The sequence below is a fragment of the Leucopleurus acutus genome (genome assembly GCF_964270905.1).
Source record: "Leucopleurus acutus genome assembly, chromosome: 11".
Taxonomy (NCBI): Eukaryota; Metazoa; Chordata; class Mammalia; order Artiodactyla; family Delphinidae; genus Leucopleurus; species Leucopleurus acutus.
This window is the reverse complement of record NC_139152.1, coordinates 4,116,151-4,139,826: the sequence shown is the minus strand read 5'-3', so window position 1 is coordinate 4,139,826 and position 23,676 is coordinate 4,116,151. Positions and strand designations below refer to the sequence as shown.

Here is a 23,676-nt window from a genome sequence, read left to right as displayed (position 1 = left end):
ACCTGAATCAGCGCCATCCACACCAGCGACCTGGGTAGCTCCTGCCCAGCTCCAGCTCCGCAGGGGCCTCGACGCAAAGGGGCTAGGAACGAGGAAGCTACCAGCAAGACCCCTGGAGCCTGCAGGAGCAGAGATGAGGACCCCCAGTGAGCATCCTGGCAGAGGGTGCCCACCACCGGAGGGCCAGGGGCATTCCTGCAGCAGCCAGGATAGAGGAACACACACAGGTGGGATTGGTCTGATTCCCACAGATTCTTTTCTGGCCGACTGGTGGGAGGAGACAGGAAGCAGGAAGTTACAGGCCTCTCCTGCTTCCCTAGGCTCCCTCCCTACAATAAGGGTGGTCAAGAAAGAAATTAAGAATACTGCCGGCCACCATTCAGAAACAGTGGGGAGGAGGGAAATCTCTCCCGGCTCCCAAAGCCCCATTTAAGGAGCTCATCAATTCAACGTCGAGGGCTGGGGCAGAGAGACAGCTAGAAGATGTCAACATCCCACTCTATCCTCCCTCCCCAAGCCACAGTGAAAGGGCAAGAGAGACTCTGGCTTTAGACAGTTTATAACACTTGGACTTTCAGAGGTCCCAGCACACAGAGGACCCAGACCAGCACTGACCTGTTTTCCTTGAATTTCCTGCGAACACCTTGGCTGCTGAAAGATCAGAGAAGATCCCAGGATATTCCTGCAGGAAAATAAATGAAACATTAGGTCATCATTTCGCTGTGAAGCCACTCCAGGGTGAATTCTGTCCAGCAATGGCCACTCTTTGGGCTGCAGTCTCCCATCGAGAACCCAATCATTCAACAGCTGGAGAAGGCAGAAAGGGCAAACGGATTCCAGCTGCTGTGCCAGTCCACTCAGCTGGTGGTGGGTGCTAAAGCATGATGACAGAGACCAAGCCCTGGCTCGATGGGAAAGACAGCCATGATCGACTAGTGATGTCTGCTACGGGTCATTCTAACAGTAAGTGTATCCGTGCCAGGTATTTGCCATCTCTGGGGTAGCCCCTTGGCATCCAGGGATTTAACATTTGTAATTTTGACCACTCACAAGTGAGACAAAGTTTCAAGATATTGAAAAGTGTGTAACTTTACTGAGATGTGAGTTTGATTCACACAAATCAAAGGAATAGACAACTGAGGCTGAGGTAAAGGAATAGACAACTCTCTTGTTTCCATCTCTGCCACATCGAAAGTTACTCTTGAGGAGCAATAAAAACTTGGTGGGAAATGGCCATCAAGTGAGAGATAAAATTGTAGCAGAAGTTGAAAGGGTAGTTAATTTGGGGTGTGAAGATATATACAGGAAACATTTGGCTCTCTGCGGAAACATGACTCCAGAGACAGCCAGGCCAGTGTACAAATACTGCCGTGGATGCAAACTTGGGATTCTAGAAGGTGCAAGATTCAGTTGTGTTTTTTTTTGGGGGGGGGCAAATGGGCACTTTTTAAATTGTGATATAACTGGCATATCACATATTAGTTTCAACATAAGGATTGGATATTTGTACATATTGCAAAATGATCACAAGTCTAGTTAACATCCATCACCACACAGTTATAAAATGTCTTTCTTGTGAGGAGAACTCTTACAATCTGACTATCTCAGCAACTTTTTTTTTAATATATTTATTTTTGGCTGCATTGGGTCTTTGTTGCTGTGCACGGGCTTCCTCTAGTTGCAGCGAGTGGGGGCTGCTCTTCATCGCAGTGCGCCGGCTTCTCATGCGGAGTCTTCTCTTGTTGCAGAGCACAGGCTCTAGGCACGCAGGCTTCAGTAGTTGTGGCTCGCAGGCTCTAGAGCGCAGGCTCAGTAGTTGTGGCTTGCGGGCTTAGTTGTTCCACTGCATGCGGGATCTTCCCGGACCAGGGCTCGAACCCGTGTCCCCTGCATTGGCAGGTAGATTCTTAACCACTGCGCCACCGGGGAAGGCCTCAGCAGCTTTCAATTTATAACACAGTCTGATTGTTAACTCCAGTCACCACGCTGTATGTTACGTCCCCATGACAAGATGCGTTTCTTGCGGGCTTCCCTGGTGGCGCAGTGGTTGAGAATCCGCCTGCCAATGCAGGGGACACAGGCTCGAGCCCTGGTCCGGGAAGATCCCACATGCTGCGGAGCAACTAAGCCTGTGCACCGCAGCTACTGAGCCTGCACTCTAGAGCCCACGAGCCACAACTACTGAGCTCACGTGCCACAACTACTGAAGCCCACGCACCTAGAGCCCATGCTCCACAACAAGAGAAGCCACCGCAATGAGAAGCCCGTGCAGCAACAAAGACCCAACACAGCCAAAAATAAATAAATAAAATAAATAAATTTTAAAAATAAAATAAATTGTCAACTAAAAAAAAAAAAAGATGCGTTTCTTGAGAACATCCGGGTCCACGCTGAGCCTATTCTGTGCCCCTCGGAGGTGAGTGAGGGGCCGAGGAGAACACAGGGGCAAAGAGAATCTATGCCCTGAGGGGCTTCCAATCTAGTTGGAGGAGCGACGATGCCGCCCTGAAAAGAGCAAATGGCCCTGCATCCTCACCATCACCCAGCCCAGAATCCCCTCCAGTCCCCCTGCATCGTTTCCTCTCCACCCCATCCCGTCAATCCATTGACGGTCTCAATCCTACTTCCAAAATGTCTCAGGTTTGTTCCTCACAGCTGCCCAGCCACTCTCCCCACCATGATTTCCTCTCTTCACAGACCCCATACTCGCCCTCCACAGGCCTAGCCCTGCTTCTGCGGCCCCTACTCAAAAACCGGCAAGGTTCCCAGGCCCCCCAAGGTTAACTGCAGTCCCCCCAGCACCAGCAGGCAGCGCATGGGAGACACTTAATTTCAGTGCATGGATGGAGGAAATTCCTTGGCTGGACATTTGAAGCCACCCATAATATGGTCACTGTCTACCTGCCCAGCCCTTTGTCTCTCTGGTTCCTCCCACACAACCCACTCATTGGCCCGACCGAGCTATTCCAAACCCCAGCGCCCTCTTAACGCCGTCCCTCAGGCTGACCTTGCTCCCCTTCTGTAGAAGTGCAAGCCACACTCCAAAGTTCGCATCCAACCCCACCTGCTGCACGAGGTGGTCCTCTAGCATCAGGGTGATTTATCCCCCTGTTTGAAACCACATTCTACTCTCATAAGCTATTCACCTTATATTTTTAATTGTCTTTTTTTTGGGGGGGGGCCACACCACGTGGCACGCGGGATCTTAGTTCCCTGACCAGGGAGCAAACCCGTGTGCCTTGCAGTGGAAGTGCAGATTCTTAACCAGTGGACCACCAGGGAAGTCCCTGAAATGTCATTTTTTGAAGCCCTTTCTTAACCCTTTACTGCGTTTTATGCCCCATGAAGACAAGGACATTTACCATTTTCATTTTTGCGTCATCAGAACTCAGCGCAGACTCTTGTACTAAGATATACATACTAAAGGATCTGGACCCCAGGCAGTGTAGAAAAGCCAGGAGAGATGAAGTCATAAAATGCCAAAGGGGTTCCAAGGAAAAGGAGGTTCTTTGGGGATGGGTGGCCAGGGAAGGCTCCAAGAAGGAGCTCAGACATGAGCAGGATCTTCAAAAGAGGGGAAGGAGGGAGTGGGGAGGAGCATTTCAGGAAGGTGGAACAGTATGAACTAAGGGACAAGGAAGGAAACGAGCGAAGCATGCTCGGAGATGAGTCTGGCTGGCACCGGGGGTCCCTGGGGGAAGGGGAGTGGGAGGTAAGGCTAGACAGGCCGGCCGGGATGGGTAGGGAGGATGTGCAGTGCCAGGCTAAGGCACCTGGATGGGATCCATTCCCTCAGTCCGTGGGATGCCCACCGCAGCAGGCCTGGGCCTTGATGGTAGAAGGAGTCCTATCCTCTCTTGTTAGTCTAGCCTCCTCAGCTAGGTTATAAATAACAGGCACCGTTGACTGAACACCTGCTGTGTCTGAGGCCCTAAGCTACGTGCTTCACATACATTATCTCACTGCTTCTTCCAACAGCCTTGAGAGCGCAGTATTGTTATCCTTGTTTTGCAAGCAGGAAGCGAAAGCTCAAAGAGGTGAAGGCCCTTGCCCAGGCCTCAGCTGCTCACTCTTTTTGTTTTTTAAGTAATAAAAACTTTAATTAGCATTTATTATCTTCTAAAATCCATGGTTAGTTTCTTGCATATACTAACCAATTTAATCTTTATCTCTCTATAAAGTATGTACCACAATATGTACATTTTACAGTTGGGGAAATTGAGATGTAGAGAAGTTAAGTAACTTAACCAAAGCCATCGTCTAATAAATGGTGAGATCAGAATCTAAAGGAAAGCATCCTGCTGTTTGCAACTCATGACCACTGCCTAGTCTCACCTGCTCACTCTTTTACTGAACAATACGGCCGGTGCTAGAGGGCCCGTGCCGGAGTTACATTCACAGAGATGACGACTGGCACTCTCGTCAGCTACCCAGACTCGCCTTACTCACTCCTCAAGGGCAACATTAATTAAGGACATAGTAGGAGCTTAATAAAGCACACTAAGTAGAATGGAGGTTGCCAGGGGCTGGGGGGAGGGAGAAATGGGGAGTTGTTTAATAGGTGTACAGTTTCAGTTTCGCAGACGAAAAAATTCTGGAGATCTGTTGCAGAACAATGTGAATATACTTCATGCAACGGAACTGTACATTTAAAAATGGTTACGATGGTCATTTGTGTCATGTGTTCCTTTGCCACAATTAAAAATAACAAATAGGAATTCCCTGTAGCGCAGTGGTTAAGAATCCACCTGCCAATGCAGGGGACACGGGTTCGAGCCCTGGTCCGGGAAGATCCCATATGCCGCAGAGCAACTAAGCCCATGCACCACAACTACTGAGCCTGCGCTCTAGAGTCCATGAGCCACAACTACTGAGCCCGCGTGCCACAACTACTGAAACCTGTGCACCTAGAGTCCATGCTCTGCAACAAGAGAAGCCACCACAGTGAGAAGCCCGCACCCCACAATGAAGAGTAGCCCCTGCCCGCCGCAACTAGAGAACGCCCACGCACAGCAACGAAGACCTAATGCAGCAAAAAATAAATAAATAGATAAATTTATTTTTAAAAAATAACAAATAAATAAAGCACACTTATTAACTGACTGATTGGCTGCTGATAGCATTGTACACTGTTAAGATATCCAATGCTGAAAGAGACTCTAGAAATTTTTTTTTTTTTTTTTGCGGTACGCAGGCCTCTCACTGTTGTGGCCTCTCCCGTTGCGGAGCACAGGCTCTGGACGTGCAGGCTCAGCGGCCATGGCTCACGGGCCCAGCCGCTCCGCGGCAAGTGGGATCTTCCCAGACCAGGGCACGAACCCGCGTCCCCTGCATCGGCAGGCAGACTCTCAACCACTGTGCCACCAGGGAAGCCCCTAGAAATATTATAACCCAATAACCCTCCAAAACAGAGAGCTGGTGAGGGGAGGTAACTTGCCCAGGGTTAGGTGATGTTAGGACTAAGTTCGGAGCCTAGGTCTCCCAGGCTCAGCAGTAAAGAATGGCAGAGGCAGCTGGGCGTAGTAGAAAACACAGCATAAGAGGTCAGAAGCCATGGGTTCAAGTTCTGCTTCTTTTTTTTGTGGTACGTGGGCCTCTCACTGTTGTGGCCTCTCCCGTCGTGGAGCACAGGCTCCGGACGCGCAGGCTCAGCGGCCATGGCTCACGGGCCCAGCCGCTCCGCGGCATGTGGGATCTTCCCGGACCGGGGCACGAACCCGTGTCCCCTGCATCGGCAGGCGGACTCTCAACCACTGCGCCACCAGGGAAGCCCAAGTTCTGCTTCTTCCACTTATGAGTTCTGTGACCTCAGGGAAGTCATTTACCCTTTCTTAGCCTCACTTTCCTAAACTATACGGAGACAATTAAAAATAACACATGCGTTACAACATTATGTGCGAATCAAAGAAAATTATATACAGCTAATGTGCAGAGAAAGCACTTGGCCAACTACAAATTACTTTATTTATTTATTCTCTTTGGCTGCACAGCACAGCTTGTGGGACCTTAGTTCCCCCTCCAGGGATCCAACCCACGCCCTCAGCAATGAAAGCACGCAGTCATAACCACTGGACCACCGGGAGATCCCCTACAAATTACTTTATAAACACTAGTTACTGTTATTCATATTAACTATCACTTTATAGATTGAAAGATTAAAATCTGAATAAGTCAGACCAAAAAAAACTCCCTCTCCATTCTGGTCCACTCTCAGCCGTTCCAGGCCTTGCACACAGCAAGTCTTCAATGAGTGAGTGTAGGACTGAATTACCCTTCAAGTTTTACCCACCTCAACCCTCTTCCTTCCCTCACCCGACAACCCACAGCTCAGCTGCAACAGCCCTGCCAGGACCAGGCGGAGGGTAGGAAGCCAGTGTGAACCTCTGCCTCCCTGGCTGCATTCCTTAGCTAAATATAAATGATTTGTCCAGTCCATCATTTGAAATTGTCCATAATACCTCTCCTCCCCTTCCCATTACTTAGGGTGACAAGCTGACTGCACATCTTTATAGCAGAACATACATACAAAACATTCTCTATGGCTATTTTCAGTAAAGAGAGGGAAGCTGGCTGGTATACAGGGATCAGAGCATGAGTCCTCAGTTTTCTCCACTAGTCCAGGAAAGCTTCCTGGAGGAGGATACCTGAGTCACCCCAGGGAAGGGGACAGCTGCCTGTCAGAAGGGCATCCTCACATAGTGAGTTTGGTTCTCGGAACCAAAGAAAGGTGAACTGCTGCGGTCTTATCCTTGTTTGGGGGATGGGGAGAAAAGATCTACCCAGCCCAGGGGACCCCATACTACCCCAGTGCTTCAAACCTCGCCAGACACTACAGGCATTTGGGAAAGAGGTTGAGAAGGGACCAGTATCTTTTTCAAAAACAGGCGATCCAAGACTCCAGTTCTGAAATACACGAGTACAAATACTGCTCTCAGTAAGAAGCCAGTTTCTTGTTTGGACTTTTTCTTTTTTTTTTTACCACAACAAAGTTTTTTAAAGTCCCAAACTTGGACGCACAGATGGACTACATCTCGGACCTCGGGGCGTGCCAAAGCCCTGTCACTCTGAGTACCGATCTGCCAGCGGTGGCGCAAGGAGTGGTCGGGGTGCCGGGGGGCTGCAGTTAGTATCCCAGCCCTGCCCGAGCCCCCGGCCCTGCCTGGGGGCGCTGTATGGACCTCCCCCAGCCGGTCCACTGGGTCACACAGTCAGAAACCCTTGACAGCTCCGGGGCTCCCCCTTTCTGCTGCATCCTACAGACCCCCATCCCTTCGCCTGGGATTCCGCCGTCCACTCCCGCAGCCGCATTTCCAAAAGGTCTTCCTCGAAACCTCTCCCCTTGCAGGCTCCTCTTCGCCTAGCTACCGGGAGCCGCGCACACCGTCCCCTTCGGGCCTCCCGCCCCCTCACAGGGCGCTGACCCCACCCCTCCCTCAGCTCGCCCACTGCCGCCCCCCGACACCCCTCCCAGGGGCGCCCCGGGCCGCTCGCCCCTCCGGGGACCGGGTCGGGGGCTTGTGGGCCCGCCTCCAGCCGGCCGGGGCCCGTAACCCGGCACGATCCCGAGCCTCCGGCTCGCGGCCCGCCGCCCCACCCGCCCCGGGCCGCACTCACCGAGCTCCCAGGAATGCGGGGTCCAGCTCTCTCGCGCTCGCGCGTCGCCGCCGCCACAGCAGCAGCCAGCGGAAACAGGGGGCGGGGCCTACCCTGGACCGCGAGGCCGCGGGGCGGGGCGAGGCCGCGGGGCGGGGCCGGACGAGGGGGCGGGGCCGGCCCGGGAACTGGAAGGCCGTGGGGGCCCGATCCGCCGCGCGAGGGGTGGGGGCGGGGACTAAAGCCGGGAGCTGGCGTGGGCACTGCGGGCGGGACAGCGGGTACGGAAGGGGTGTGCGAGGCTGAGCACGGGGACTGGGGCCGGGGGCCTCCAGCAACCCCTGGCCGGATCCCCAGCGTTGGAGCTGGAGGGACCCATGGGCAGGACAGGGCCGTGCTGGGCGCGGGCGTCCCGGGCCAGATGTGGCTGCCCTCCGGGAGTCTTCCTTCCTCCCCGCCGCCTGGATCGGCCGCTCCTCCCGGGCGCTGGTACGACCCCTGCCCCTGCCCCAGGGGCTAGAGCCGCAGCAGGACCAGAGTGTCTGGGGTGGTCAGGGCCTGGGAGTTAGCGCCTCTGCTCTCGGCGACCAGACACCGGCCCAAAGCCGTCCGGTCCCGGCCAGGGTCGCAGCCTTGCCTCTGTGGCCTCCCGACTGCCCGCACACCTAGGCAGGCCTTCCCTGGCTGTGTATTAGGGACCGCCTCCCGGAGAGGCTATTGGAGGACCCGCTGTCCACCTCCCCAGGAGTAACAGCCTCCAAGTGCTGGTAAAGGGCACCGTGCGTCCGGAGGACCTGAACTGCAGTGGGACAAACTCAGGTTACGCGTCTCCCGCCCAGGGCTTCCTATAGGCCTTCCTTTCTGGGCCTGGACTCCCTTCCAAAGTGACCACTGCACAGCCACCTCTCCTCTGCTTCATTACTGTCATGCAAATGTGTTCTGTGCTTCCCACCTGCACCATCCTGCACTAAGTGTGATTTGAGACAAAGGTTTTTAACCTGACTAATCACCAGGGTCCCCTTGGCCTTTCCTAGCTGGATGGCACTTTCTGCTCATCTCTTGGGCCCCCTCCTCTCATACACACACAATCTTGTTTTTGTCTATTAGACTTAACCCAATAATCCACCCCCCTGACTCCTCTTTCTTTCCTTCCAACCCTTGTTCAATGCCCCCCATAAAGTCTTCCCAGGCTGACCCCTAAGCCCCATTCTCTCCAGTCACTGTGGAGCCATTACCACATGCAACTAACCCTGCCCAGCTTGCAGAAGAGGAAAGTGAGACCCAGAGAGGCGAAGGGATTTGCCTGTGATGTCCGCTGTGGGAGTCATCTTACTGTAAAAACACTGGGAGGCAGCCTCACGTGGTAGGACAGGGCTTTGGAGCCAGCCAGACCCGGGACTGAACTCTGGCTCTGCCTCTTATGGGCTGTGACCTCTCTAGGCCTCAGTTTCCTCATCTGTGAAATGGGGTTTCATAATACGAATCCCACAGGGTTGATGGGTTGGCCAAGATGACTGAGGCAAAGGCACATTTGATGCATGGTGGGTGCAAACATTAGCCTCTCTCTGCCCTTTAATGGGAGATAAGCAAATCTGAAATAATAGGACAATGGAGCCTTAGGGTTGGAAGAAACCTTAAAAGAATCCCCTCAATAGAGCCACAGATGTAGAAAACAAACTTATGGTTACCAGGGGAAAAGGTGGGGGGAGAGGGATAAATTGGGAGATTGGGACTGACATATACACACTACTATATATAAAATAGATAATCAACAAGGACCTACCGTATAGCACAGGGAACTCTACTCAGTACTCTGTAATGACCTATATGGGAAAGAATCTAAAACAGAGTGGATATATGTAAATGTATAACTGAATCACTTTGCTGTAGAACTGAAACTAACACAACACTGTAAATTAACTATATTTCAAGAAAATTTTTTAAAAAAGAAGAAGAATCCCCTCAGCAATAACCCAGAGAGTGGCCACACAGCTCACCCTCCTTCGACACATCCAGAGATGGAGGGCTTGTGCCTCTGAAGGGGTTTACAGCTGGGAGAAAAGCCATAGAGGATAAGGAAATATTCAACATAGAGGAGGGCAAGGTGCCTCGAGGTCTGTGGGGCAGACACTCTCCCACCGTGTCCACCGAGGACAAACTCAAACAAATGACCTGACAAGGAGGCAGGACACTCTTAGGGCAGAAAGACACCTGTGGGAGTTAAGACACCCCCCTAAGCACAATGTCACAGTTTACTGTACTGGGCTCCTTAGGAGTTTCTGTCCTGAGGATTCTGAAAATGATGAGGAAAACCCCCCATAGATGGGGTGTCCATGTCCAGGATCTTGGGGTACATCCCATATACTCCTCTTGTCCTGGCACCGTTATTAATGGCCCCCCTTTCACTCTCAAAATACCTTGGTTTGGACAATAAATTACGTGTCACATTAACTCTGGACAAGAGCAGCACTCCAAAGAGCTTCTTCCAGCCCTGGACGTCAGCAATTCTTCTGGAATTTCTGGATCCCCAGATACTTCAAGAGATAATGTGTTAGTTTATATCCCCTTGAAATCACCAAATCAAATCAAAAATGATAATAAGCAAAAAGTCAAGCTAAGGGACAGGCAGGACCTGCTGAATTGCGACCCCTAGTGGGGAGACTTCACACTGCTGCTGGCTGGGTTTGGGGGACACTCCATGTTTGGCCGTTGGTCTCTTCAAGTCAGCTGGTAAAGCAAAGAACAACAGCTAACATTCGCCAAGTACTGTGTGCCGGGCACGGTTCTAAGTCCTTCACGTGTTCTGATTCGTTGAATCCTCATAACAGCTCCATGATGTAGGGGCTGCCATCATCCTTCCACTTTACAGAGGAGGAAAGTGAGGCTCAGAAGGGTTAGGTAATGTCTTCCAGGTCATTTAGCTAGGAAATGGGCACAGGACTGTCTCCTCATCCAGTTTCCATCAGCTAGATGCTAATTCAGAGGCATCTCCCATCTAAGATGACTTCAACCATCCCTCTGACATGGAGATGATACAAAGGGACAGTAAGAGGCAGAGTGCAGGGATTTCCCTGGCAGTCAGTGGTTAAGACTTCGCCTTCCAATGCAGGGGGTGCGGGTTCGATCCCTGGTCAGGGAGCTAAGATCCCACATGCCTCGAGGCCAAAAAACCAAAACATAAAACAGAAGCAACATTGTAAAAAATTCAATAAAGACTTTAAAAAAAAAAAAAAAAAAGAGGCAGAGTGTACCAGGAGGTCTATTTCCACATCTACCAGGAAAGAGTGGTAGTTTCTGCATCTACCAGGGATTAAAATCAGGGCATTAAACCGGACAACAAGAAAATGTATAAACCATCCATTAAATGCACAGTGGAGCTGCTCATTTAAAGAAACACTTTCCAGCATGAAAAATGAAACAGCTCCATCCCTCCCCATCCCCTTCAACAACATTTGCTCATGAAATGTGAAGAGTGGTTACTGGTCACTGCAGCCTGCCAGCTGCCCCCAGGGGACCCAAACCCAAACCTCCCAAAGTTCTTACAGTGAGGAAGGAAGAAGTGACCCACGACTTTCTTCTGCTTCCTTTTCACGCTCTCTCTTGTAAAGGACGCAGATCATCCCCAGGGCACCTCCTTCCTTGAAACTTCTTTCTCTTCCCAAGCTAAGGTGAGGTAGGGGCGGCAGGGCTGAGGGAGCCTTAGACCACAGGCGTCTTGTACAAGCCTTTGTTAGAAGGTTGCCAGGTGATATTTGGGACATGCTTATTCTAAATGAAATATTCATCACTTATCTGAAATTTCGTTGTTGATCTGAGTGTCCTGTATTTTTAACGGCTGAATCTGGCAACTCTACTTTGTTATTGATTGTTGCTGAAGCAGTTAGAAGACATAGACAGTCAGAGGTCTGCGCACTTCTTCTGTAAAGGGCCAGCTACTAAATATTTAGGCTTTGCAGGCCATACGGTCTCTGCTGCAAGTACCCAACTCTTCCACCGTAGTACGAAACGCAGCCGTCGACAAGACAGAGTGAGCGAGCATTTAGTGTCCCCCTAAAGCTTTATTTACAAAAACAGGCATCAGGCCATAGTTTGCCAACCCTTGGACCAAATTAGGGCCTTCAGACTCCGGGCTACCTTCAGATGTGTTGTAGGGGCGAGCGTGGCTTGTATCCGAGTTCTGAGGCATGAAAAACTAAAAGAGACTGACCAAAATCACTAGCGTAAAATAGACACATAACTCGGAGTGGGTGTGCACACGGGCACGTGTGAGCCAAGGTGGGTCGGTGCCTGCAGAAAGCATGCACTTCTAGAGCAGGGTTGGTCTGGAGCTGCCTAGGTTCTGCGAAGTCTCGGTCAGCCCCTGTGTGAAGAAGTGCAGCTTCTCTGCTGGAATTCCTGGTGGTCAGCACGCACTCTGTAAAGACAGAAAGGCACAGGCAACACTGTGAAATCTGACAGAAGGCACAGAGGCCAAGAAACGCAGATCGCCCCTGCGGAAGGCCTTCAGGTGAGCTAAAGCCCTTTGCATTTGCCCACCTGATGTGGCGCACTGAGAAGCACATGGTAACTGTCCGCCAGTGTGTGTGTGTGTGTGTGTGTGTGTGTGTGTGCACACGTGCCACATGGACACCAGCTATCTGAACAGTGTGAGGAGCACCTGAGGAATTTGCTGGTTTGTTGGAATCAATAAATGTAACAGTAGTAGCCATACATTTGTATGGCCGCATTTGTATCAACTTTCTTAATGCTCTTCGAATAGTTCCGTATGCTTTCCAAGGACAATTCCACGATTTAAAACCACACTTGAAATTCTGCCCTGCAGACCACAATCACATGTGAAAGGACTGTCCAGCTAAAAGCATTAAACCCAAACGGGAATTGGCCACAGCACAGGAAACGTAATGTGTCTGGGACAAGGCAGTTGTGGAGGTCACAGTAGGGTTAGGGCAAAGCATCACACAGGCAGCAGACTATGCTGGGTCACGCGAAGGATTTTGACGTGCAGGTATGTCCGAAGATAAGTAAGTCATCATTGGAGCCTTTCAGACAGGATCCGATTTGCATTGTGAGGCTTTCCCTCTGGCTGGAGGGGAGCAAGAGGCTTTAGCAGTGGTCTAGGCACGAGGTGAAGTTAGCTTGGTCCAGTCGGTGGTGGTAACAAAGGGGGATGTGGAGAGACTTGAGAGAGACCTTGAGAGAGGCAGAAAGCGACATGCACAGAGTGGATCTGAAGGACTGGGGGCGGGCGGGGGGGAAGCTGTCGAGAATGACTGTCAGGTTTCTGGCCAGCCTCACAGGACGGTTGGCGGAGCCATCACGGAGATGGGCAAGAGGGGAAGAGGACTAGACTGACGGGGCAGACGGTGAGTTCAAGGAAGATGAGGGTTAACAAGCATCCATCAGGGGCTTCCCTGGCGGTCCAGTGGTTAGTACTTGGCGCTTTCACTGCCACGGCCCGGGTTCGATCCCTAGTCCGATCCCTAGTCGGGGAACAAAGATCTCACACACTGTGTGATGCAGCCAAAAAAACCCCAAAAAATACCCATCAGCTATAGTGAGTTTAAGGTCCCTGGGGGTCTTGGCAAAAGCCATTTCTTTGCAATAACGAGGCAGAAGCTGTGCTGGGGAGAGTTGAGAATGGGATGGAGGCTGAGAGAGGGAGATAGTGAGACAACTCTTCCCAAAATAGGCTTCTTCCCACAGGGAAGAGACACAGGGCAGGTGACTGAAGGAGGTTGTAGAGCTTGGGAGGGTTTGGGGAATTTAATGGGAGAATGGAGCCTCTGTAAAACCTTGCGGGAAGAGTCCTACTTCTGATGTAAAAGAATCAGGTCCTAATAGAGCAAACCTCCCACAAGTAATACCTATACACCCTGGACAACATACAAAAAAAACAAAGCCAAAAAACCCCACAAAAAACGCAACAAACAAAACCCAAACAACACCCACCGCCCCCAAACCCAACTACCTGAAGGCTCTGGAAAGGGAACCCAAGCAGGGAGATTTTGGAGGGGATTCAAACGCGGATGAAGCAACTGGCATGAGGTGGTTTCTCAGTAAAATAAATTTTTCTACCTGTGCTGGCCACAGTCACTCTGCAGCATAAGATGGATAAAGTTGCAACAGAAAACCCACTGTCTTTCTGGCAGGAGGAACCGGAGGATGGAGCCCAGAGCAATTAAGGTTGTTGAAGAGTGAGGGGTGAGTCCTGGGAAGGAGAGAGCCAGAGAAGAGGAATCCAGAATTCCCTGTATAACAAACTCTGCCCAAGTCTCCCGACTCATGCCTGAACCACATCTGAGCAGGAAAAGCGAAAGGAATCCCGGCAAAGATAAGAGAACCAAACTGAGACTTGAGTAGTTGCCTGCTACAAGGAAGACAATGTTTGTAGTTGACAATACCCAAGTTAATTACCTGTCAAAGGAAAACAGCAATGCTTTTCTAAGGGATAAAATAGAATCCAGGGCCTCCTCAAAATAACCTTCAAAATTTAACCCAAAATTCTCGGCATACAAAGAACCAGGGAAATGTAACCCATTCTCAAGGGGAAAACAAACAGAGGCCAATCCCAAGATAACTCAGATGCTGGAATTATTAGACAAGGATTTTAAAGTAGCTATTACAACTGTGTTCAAGGGTATAAAGAAAAATGCATTTATAATAAAAGAACAGATAGGAAACCACAGCGAAAACCAAAGTAGAAAATATAAAAGGGAACCAAATGGAAATTTTAGAACTAAATACCTGGAATAAAAATAATTCATTGCGTGGGCTTAATGGCTAAATGAAGATCCAGGGGAAAGAGAACATGAACTAGAAGATAGATCAATAGAAAGTAATGAATCTGAAAGAAAGGGGAAAAAATCAGAAAGGAAAAAGATGATAGAGTGACAGGAATCTGTGGGATAATATCAAAATGTCTAATATATGGGTAATTGGAGTCCCCGAAGGAGAAGAAAGGGAAAATGGGACAGAAAATACATATACATATATATTTAAAAGCTTATGGGGGTGGGCTTCCCTGGTGGCGCAGTGGTTAAGAATCCACCTGACAATGCAGGGGACACAAGTTCGAGCCCAGCTCTGGGAAGATCCCACATGCTGCAGAGCAACAAAGCCCGTGCGCCACAACTACTGAGCCCACGTGCCACAACTACTGAAGCCCATGCGCCTAGAGCCCGTGCTCTGCAACAAGAGAAGCCACCGCAGTGGGAAGCCCGTGCACCGCAATGAAGAGTAGCCCCCGCTCACCGCAACTAGAGAAAAGCCCGCGCGCAGCAACAAAAGATCCAACTCAGCCAAAAATAAATAAATAGATAGATAAATAAATTTAAAAGTTTTTAAAAAAAGCTTACGGGGGGGATTCAGTTGAGACAAAGAGCTTGAATCTATGGGAAAGATAAGAGACCACAACTAGTAGATGTGTCCATAGAAGGAGGGAAGGAATTATAGAAGTGAAGTATAGACACTTGGTCTCTTCATTAGAAGCAAGTCACAGGTGCGTGCGCTCAAGGGGAGGCATAAACACCAGCAGTCAGGGATTGGGGGACACGTTGGGGTCTGTCCTCCCAGAAGGGAAGGGGATTCGGGGCGTTGGCTGGGCACTGCGGTGCAGTGTGCTGGATGGAGGTGGCTGCTGGGTGAAGGCAAAGTGGCGAGCACTGGAGGGCAAGGGTCTGGCTGGGGATGGATGGGGTGTCGGGGAGAGGGGCTTAGACTTTGATGGAAATTGTGTTCTCTGCCTTCTTCCGTCATACGCACTACGAAGAAGAAATCTGCTTACCTACAAAAATATGTTGTGTCAAACAGGTTAACTTTGTTAAGTATGTATTGATTTTTATTTCCTCCCAAAGGCTGACCTCCTTAAAAAGCAGATGGTTGAGGCGCACACATTGAGACAACCTGAGAGAGGAGTCTTGAAGATAACAGGGAGCAAGAAAATGACAGCCCATCTCCAGCATAAAAGGCCGAGGAGAGCCAGAAGGCAAAGGAGAAAGGAGAGCGTCCCAGCTGATGCTTTGAAATTGGAACCCAGCCTAGTGAATTCCATAAGGTTGCAAGAGATGAAATTGTGTGACTGTCAATAAAATGCCCAGAGGACGGCGGTTGATAAGACAGGAGGATCGTAAAAGTGAAGGGGGCCCTAGCCAGGACGTCCAGGATCCAAGCTGATGTCCGTCCATATGTGACATGAAAAAATTCATTATATTAGAATTAAAATATGTATAGCATGACAGTAAAGAAGCAGCAGCTGGTCGCTAAAAGCTGTAATTTAAAGGGGGGGATCAAATGAGAAGCTCTCACATTTCAAGTATATTTTCTAAAGGACAGAGCAAGGTTGGAGGTTATTGGACACATCCATGTGAACTCACTTTCCGGCTCTCTCACTGGAGTGGACTGGGAATGGGGAGTCCTCTGTTCTCACACGGATAACGCGATCTGCACCACGAGTGCCCAGATATTGGTCACTTATAACATTCACCACTTAAAGAAACCAGGCCTCCCCGGAGAGCAGCAGGTTCCACGCCTCGGGGCAGAAAGGTCAAAGCAGGCCTAAGTCTGCTAGATGAGGCCAGAGCACAGCATTTCAAAGGACACGTGAGGTCGTGTGAAAAGGAAAAGGGACACAGCAAAACAAGGCAAAGCAGACGATCTGAGTATCAGAAAGGAATCAAAACTTACAAAAAGCCCGAGTCCCTAATGATACTGAATACAGACTGCACTAAAAAAAGGTGTATGTGAGTTCCCAAAAATGTCAACTATTCCAGCAATGTGCACACCATAGCCAAGTGCTGGTTAATAATTAAGCTGTGAATTTCTTGTGCTGTTATCCAGGCAGTGAGACACCCAGGGATGAAGGAGGCATGGGGGTGTCTTTTTTTTTTTTAAGGTGAGGGTTTTAGGAATTTTGTTATTGCGGCAGGCAAAATTTGACTGCAAGAAGCCACTCCCACAGATAACTGCCAGGCTGGGTGACGTCCAGACCCCTCTCCCAGCCTCACCCAGTCTCCAGGTGGGCGAGTCTCCGTATCTGTAACAGCATGGCAGCTCCAAACACGGAGCTGATATCCCCGAAGTGTAAAGTGTATCCGAGTCCTAACCCTTCACTGTAGTCACCTCAGCACACCTGTGAGGCTGATTCTTGTCTTGTTTAGATAGAGGCTTGACAATAAATATAAATGTGACACAAATATATATTAAAACTTTGTGATAGGTTTAAGGATGTGTGTAACAGTTAATTACTGCAACCATTAGGGTAATTTAATTTATATTTTATCTGGGTTTGGAGAGTAAGTTGAAAAATATAATTTATTTTTTGTTGCGGTTGGTTGGCTGTGGGATCTTAGTTCCCCAGCCGGGGGCTGAACCCACGCCCTCGGCAGTGAAAGCACGGAGCCTTAACCACTGGAGCACCAGGGAATTCCCTAAAAATATAATTTAAAATTTAAATTCTTTTAAAAAATTCACATAACATGAAATTAACCATTAACCATTTTAAAGTGAACAATTTTTACCTGCTGTTTACAGTGTTGGAAAAGTATAGAAGTTTGTGATATATTCGACTTGCGATGCTAGTTTAATACGGAGGTGGATTAAGTGTGAAGGTTAAACACCTAAATAAATCTGATTAGATCTTAAGTTGAGACTTGGTACGTTTCGTGAACAGTGTTTAAGTTCTTAGTATTAAATGCTTAGTGGCTAAGATTTTGTTAGATTTATAAGTCGCCTTGTTAGATATTTGAAGCACTTAATTATAGTTTAAATAGTCTAAGCTAATTTAATTAATCCAGTTTGTGAGAGTAAATGTTTAGAGAATTTGTGAGGTAACCGAACATTAATGAAAGAAAAAGATATTTAACAAAAAAATGACTAGCCTTCTGAACCAAACGGCAAGATTTACAAATTGAACTTAATAAGATCAGGCTTTAAATTGTACAACTTTAATCAATTAAAAAGAACTTAAAATACACAAATAACATGAAGTATTCTTTTCCATGCATAAAAGTTCCCCTCAGACATTAAAAACTCCATTGATAGTGACTTAGTAGTTTATAAACTAATACAAAGGTATAGAATGATATTTATTTGTTGAAATTTTGACAGTTGAAAATATTACGTCAAATGAAAAGGAAGCACCCTTTTTTGAAGTTAATTTTTAAGTTCTATTTTTATTGATATTATTTTATTTATAGTAACTAAATCAAACAATGATGAGTGTGTTGCCCAAATGCATACCTTTGCCAGGGGAGGAAGCCCATCACCTGCTCCACCTCCAAGGAGGAGGAATGATCACAGATTGGTCCCAGTTTGGGGGGGCGCAGCTTTTCTCTGCACCTGGTCAAAAAGCCTAGCCTGTTGCTTCTCACACTTTGCTGTGCATAGGAGTCACCTGCAGATTTTGATTCCAGTAGGACGGGTGTGTGGGGTGAGAGCCCCTGGGTTCCGGGGATGCAAGGGAACCACACTTTGAGCCAGGAGGGCATGCTTTCTCCATGTGAGCACATGTGGACATGGCTCTTTTCCGGGGTCCCAGTTACCAAAGGCCAACGCCGCTCCCTCAGCCGGATGGGCCACGTCTATCTCTCTGTGGATGGGACAGGCGGTCTTGCTGTCATACGGTAGCGGGAGAGGGGAGCCACTGTCTCCTCTAAGGAGACATGGAGGCAAATGCCCTCCGTTGCCCTTGACTCTCGCACTCCCCGATTCACAGAGATCGTACCCTAGACTGTCTGGGTACGGCTGTGGTGGAAGAGGGGATAAGCAGAACAGGAGGCCTGGCGCAGTTTTGTTTATCTGTCGTGTGATTCCCCCACTACTGTGTAAGCTCTCCCAGGACGTGGACTTTGATTCTATTCACTGCTGCATCTCCAGGAGCCAGAACCGTGCCGGACACATCCTAGGTGCTCAGCAATTATTTATGGGATAAATGAGGCCTGTTTGGGTAGTAGGCGTTCAGGCAACCCTTCTAGAATTCGACACTGGGGTCCGAGTCTCACCTGATAAACACAGTGGTACGTGCCTGGCTGAGCCTCTTGCAGGCATCTCTCTCCCTCGAGGGGGAAGAACTGTGACCGAGAGAAGGATCTGGGTCTTCTTAGGCCCCTGGCCACAGTGCTATCTGAAGGCCGCTTCCATCTCCGGCCCAGGCCGGGGGCAGGGCGCGCCTCACTCAAGACCGAGAGAGGACACAGACCAGAGGCAGGAACAGGGCACAGGGTGAACGAGAAAACCCGAGGCCCAAAAAGCTACAAGGGGAATGTGATGAGTTGCCAAGTCTGAGGCAGCAGCAGCAAATATCAAAGCCAGGGACCACGGCCAGGAATCCAAGATTCAGTGAGACGAAGGGGAAGGGCAAGTGGGCCTGTGGTACGTGGGGAGGGGCCGGGCCGTTCCCTGGAGCAGGCATGTGAGGCTCGCTTTAATGTGCCTCCAGCAGTGGGGCTGGGCTTCCCTGGTGGCGCAGTGGTTAAGAACCCGCCTGCCAATGCAGGGGACACGGGTTCGAGCCCTGGTCTGGGGAGATCCCACATGTCGCGGAGCAGCTAAGCCCGTGCGCCACAACTACTGAGCCTGCGCTCTAGAGCCCACGAGCCACAACTACTGAGCCCACGCGCCACAACTACTGAGCCCACGTGCCACAACTACTGAGCCTGCGCTCTAGAGCCCACGGGCCACAACTACTGAGCCCACGCGCCACAACTACTGAAGCCCGCGCGCCTAGAGCCTGTGCTCTGCAACAAGAGAAGCCACTGCAGTGAGAAGCCCGCACACCGCAATGAAGAGTAGCCCCCACTCGCCGCAACTAGAGAAAGCCCATGCGTAGCAACCAAGACCCAACGCAGCCAAAAAATTCAATAAGTAAAATAAATAAATTTAAAAAAAAAGGTTAAAGGGGGCCCTGTGTGGGATGCACAGAACGGCAGTTCCCGGGGGCTCTTGGTTTTCTAGGAGGCAGTGTGTGGTCTTACAAGTCCCAAGGCTGGCTTCAAGTTCCAGCTTGCACTTCCCTACATAACCTCAAGCAAGTCACTCAAAGTCGTCTCAACTTCGCAAACCCTTAGGAAGGTGCAACCCATAATCAGCTTAAAGTCCGTATCTCCCCAACAATCGCCAAGTGATCAGAGGCATACACCCGCCACAAAGGGTCTACATCAGGATCAGTGGGGATTTAGAGAGAGAAATTGGAAAGAAGTCAGCAAAGTAATGACCGAAGAGGAAAAGCAGAAGGAGAGAAGCGTGCCCAACTTCAAAAGTGCTGGGCTCGGCCTCTGGAAGGGAGGCTGCAAAGAGAAGCAGATCCCCTTTGATACCGAGAAAACATTTCCACAGTCAGAGGACGCTCCGCAGACTCTTTGTCTGAACGTCTGACTGCTACCCAAGTACTTCCAAAATGGGATCGCTCGCCTGCCAGCTGGCAAACACATTTCCCTCCAGTGTTGGTGACTGTCTGATCTTTACTTCTCTAATCATCCAGCACAGTCTCCACCCCTGTGGAAATAGACACATTTTCCCTGAGAAGTGAGAAAGCTTTCATTGCTGCCCTTGAAGGCCAGTGTCTCCCGGGGCCTTCGCGGCCAGCTCCCAGCTCTCTGCCCAGCACCAGGCAAGCTCTGGGGCAGAACCTCCTACACATTCACAACCCACTGTCCACCTACGGTCACCAGCACCGATGAGGGACCAGAGAATCTAGGTCGAAGTACATGACCTGCGATGTAGTAACCAGGCGACACGAGTGATTTCTCTGCGCCTCAGTTCCTTCATCTCGGAAGAAAATGTCTACAGCATCACAGAGCAGCTGCAAACATCAAGCAAGACAGCGGGTTTGAAAGTGCTCTGGAAACTGAAAAGTGCTATAAAGAGTCAGGGGTGGGATTATTCCTGTTGTTGTTGTTACAGCTGTTCATGCTTCAGACACTCTGCCTCTGTGTTTATCACCAGATCCCAGGGTGTATCGATGAGAAATAAGTTTGGCTGCGAATTACCAAAAAAACCCACAAAATACAAGTGACTTAAAGAAGATAGTTTATTTCTCTCTCATATAAAATCTGTCCAGAGCTGCAATGGTGGTCCGTGGAATCAAAGACCCAAGAGCCTTTTATCTCGTTGCGTTACCACGGGTAACTTCCATTCTTAAGGTCGTCTCAGAGTCCAAAATGGCTGCAGGAAATCCAGCCATCACATCACACCCCAGTCAACTGAAAAGAAGGAGAGGTGAAGAAGAGCGTGCCCTCTCCCTATTAGGACACTTCTGGAAACTGCAGCTCTGTTTATCTCCATTGGTCAAACTTAGTCACAAAGCCACGTCTAGCTGCAAGGGAGACTAGGAAATATGGCTTTTATTCTGAATGACCATGTGCCCAGCTAAAAATGGGGGATCCTATTACTCAGGAAGAAGGGGAAACCAGGGCGTATCTGTCACAAGTGGTAATTTCTCTGTCTTCACCTTAATCTACGCGCCAGTAGCATTTCACCGCTGCCCTGGAAATGCTTTCTTCTCCACTACTGAGAAGAAAACCACTCTCTCCTGGTTTCCCCTCTCCTCTCCTCTCCTCTCCCCTTCAACGTTGGAGGGACTCAGGGCAGTCCTGGGGACACCTCCTCTCCTCCTAAGTGCTCTCATCTAGTCTCAAGACTTAAAATACCAATCCAGGCGCCCGTGAATCCTAGACCGAGCCCTGACCTCTCCCCTTCATTCCAGAATCACACAGGCAGCTGCTACGGAAGCCTCCACTCAGAGCTCTAACAGGGATCTCAACTCAGCTCTGATCTCCACCCACACACTTGCTCCTCCCCAAGCCTCTCCCGCCACAGTAAACATGTGACTTGAGCCAGGAAACATGGAGTTAATCTTGCTTCCCCACCTTCCTGCCCTCCCTGCACCCAAAAGCCTCAGGAAGTCATAGTGACAATCTTCAAAACACATCTCAAGGTCACTGGCTTCCTTTCCTCTCCATCACTAACCCGTGTCCAGGGCACGTCGCCTCCCTCCTTGACTTTGCAGTGACCTCCTAACTGGGTCTCCCTGCTGCCACTCACCCCTGCCCCTCCTCTTTTCCATCACAGCCAGAGCGACATTTCAAATAAGTGAGTCAGGACAAAGGTGGTGGATTCAACACATACATCTATTTTGATCCCTCTTGAAACCCTTCTAAGATGACCACATAAGGAGTTTTTTAAAGCTATAAATCCTAAAGGACAAAGAGAACAGGAGGATAGGAACAAAAATTCGGAAAACAGAAGGATGGGTGCCAGCTGACTTAGCAGACCAAGAGAGCTGAACCTTACCCCAGGGACAGCCAGAAAGAAACATAGTTTCTACCAACGAACTCGCCAAGAGTCAAGAGCTGACAGCACTGGGCGTCTCTGGAAGCGGAGGTGGGGACGGGAGGGCGGCTCCGAAAGAGGTGACGCTCTGAATCCTCTCCTGACTCCACACGCAGCTGGGGGGTGCCCCTCCCTACGCAGGCAGAAGCTGAGAGTTCTTTCCCTTGGAGAGGATGATACAGAGTGTCCCCAGGGTGGGGGACACCAGGTCCAGGGGAACACAGGAGCCCCGTGCAGAACAGGGGGTCCGTACTGAACACTGGGGGTGGGGGGGCAGCACTCTTCTCCCACTTGGTTCCCAGGATGCTGGTGGCCGGATTGTTCTCCACAGCAAGAAACTGGGGGAGCCCTTTCCATGGAATCTGACCCGGCCAGGAAGCCCTGCCCTAAAGAAATCTGCATTCTAACACGAGAGCCCTGCCAGGTGGCCATGGAGGCAGCCGGCCTCCCAAACCTGCCCACCTGCTCTGAGTCTCCCATGAGCGTCAGTGCCGGTCTTAAGCAGAGACGGACGACCGACGGTGACCTTCTGAGCAAAGGCTCTGGTGCAAACGACAAAGGCCAAAACAGACCCAGAGGAAACAGATCGGGTTGGGAGGAGAGCCACGTCCCCGAAACCACTGCTACCCGCAGGCCAAGCAATGAAGATGTGGCCCATGAGATAGGGATGGGACGTTACCCCAGCTGCACCCCGGTCCCTCCTGCCCCTATTCCCACCTCAGCGCCCTCAAAGTGGAGGCTCGCTTCCCAGGGTCGTCTCGTGGCTACTCTTGCTGTCACCTCGGAGAGGCCTTCGATGGCCACCCGCTCCGAGGAAGCCCCCCGCCCCCCCCGTCACTCCCTGACCCAGGAGTCCGGGAGCTTTTCCTGGAAAGGGCCACCATGAGCCAAGTATGGTTTCCGCTGCCACCTCCCAGCCCTACATCGTAGCTCGAAAGCTGCCACGGACCCCGGGTCACAGTGACCATGACCTGCTCCAGTGACACTCGATTTACCGACACTGCGACTGGAACCGCAGACCACTGTCACAGGTCACAGTGCTAGTCTCCTTTGGATTTTTTTTTTCAACCATTTAAAAACATAAAAAGCATTCTTAGCTCCCAGACTCTACAAAAGCAGGCCCGCTATGGCCAAACCCTGTTCTAAGACATCCTCCTGTTCTCCCTTCATCAAAGCGCTAACTGCTTCCTGCTCACTTCCTTTTTCTTGTTGCTTACTGTTCATCAGTCTCTCGGACCAGAACGGAAATTCCGTGCGAGCAAAGACCCCTGCACACCCCTGGTCCCACCTGCCATGCTCACACCCAGAGCCGTGCCTGGCATACAGTCTGTGCTCAATAAATGCTCGCCGTGGGCCACACCAGCCGCCCCGCACCCGTGGGACAAGCTCTGGGGGACAGCCAGGCACTCCCAGCCCGGCTCGCCCCTCACCCCCTCCTTTCCCAGTCCTTCCCTCTCTCCATCCCACACCCTAAGCCCCTCGGTGATGCCAGGGCTACCCACGAACCTGAGCGCCACGAAAAGCCCACGGTCAGCGCTGTCCCTACAGCTCCCTGGCCTGAGGGGAGGGCGTAGTGTCAGGTGGCTGGCAGCCGCCACCTTTGGGATGAGACTGGTAGAGCAAGGCCCCCGTGGGCACCACTCAGAGGGAGAGAGCTGGGGGGATTTGCTCCAGGCTCAACAGGGATGCACAACGATCCCCTATGAACCCACAACCAGTAAGGATGAACGGAAGTGCTCGTTAGGGTCTGAGGGGTCC

At 50.5% G+C, this 23,676-nt stretch overlaps 1 protein-coding gene across 1 annotated transcript in view; it reads right to left on the bottom strand.

Annotated features, from left to right (window-relative positions):
- TSPAN9 (tetraspanin 9) overlaps window positions 1–7,688 on the bottom strand; it is a gene marked incomplete at its 5' end in the record, with an annotated part of 181,512 nt that extends 173,824 nt beyond the window's left edge. The window contains 2 exons of the mRNA XM_082850857.1: window positions 616–682; window positions 7,615–7,688. The remainder of the gene's footprint in view (window positions 1–615; window positions 683–7,614) is intronic.
- Between the last annotated feature and the right edge of the window lie 15,988 nt (window positions 7,689–23,676).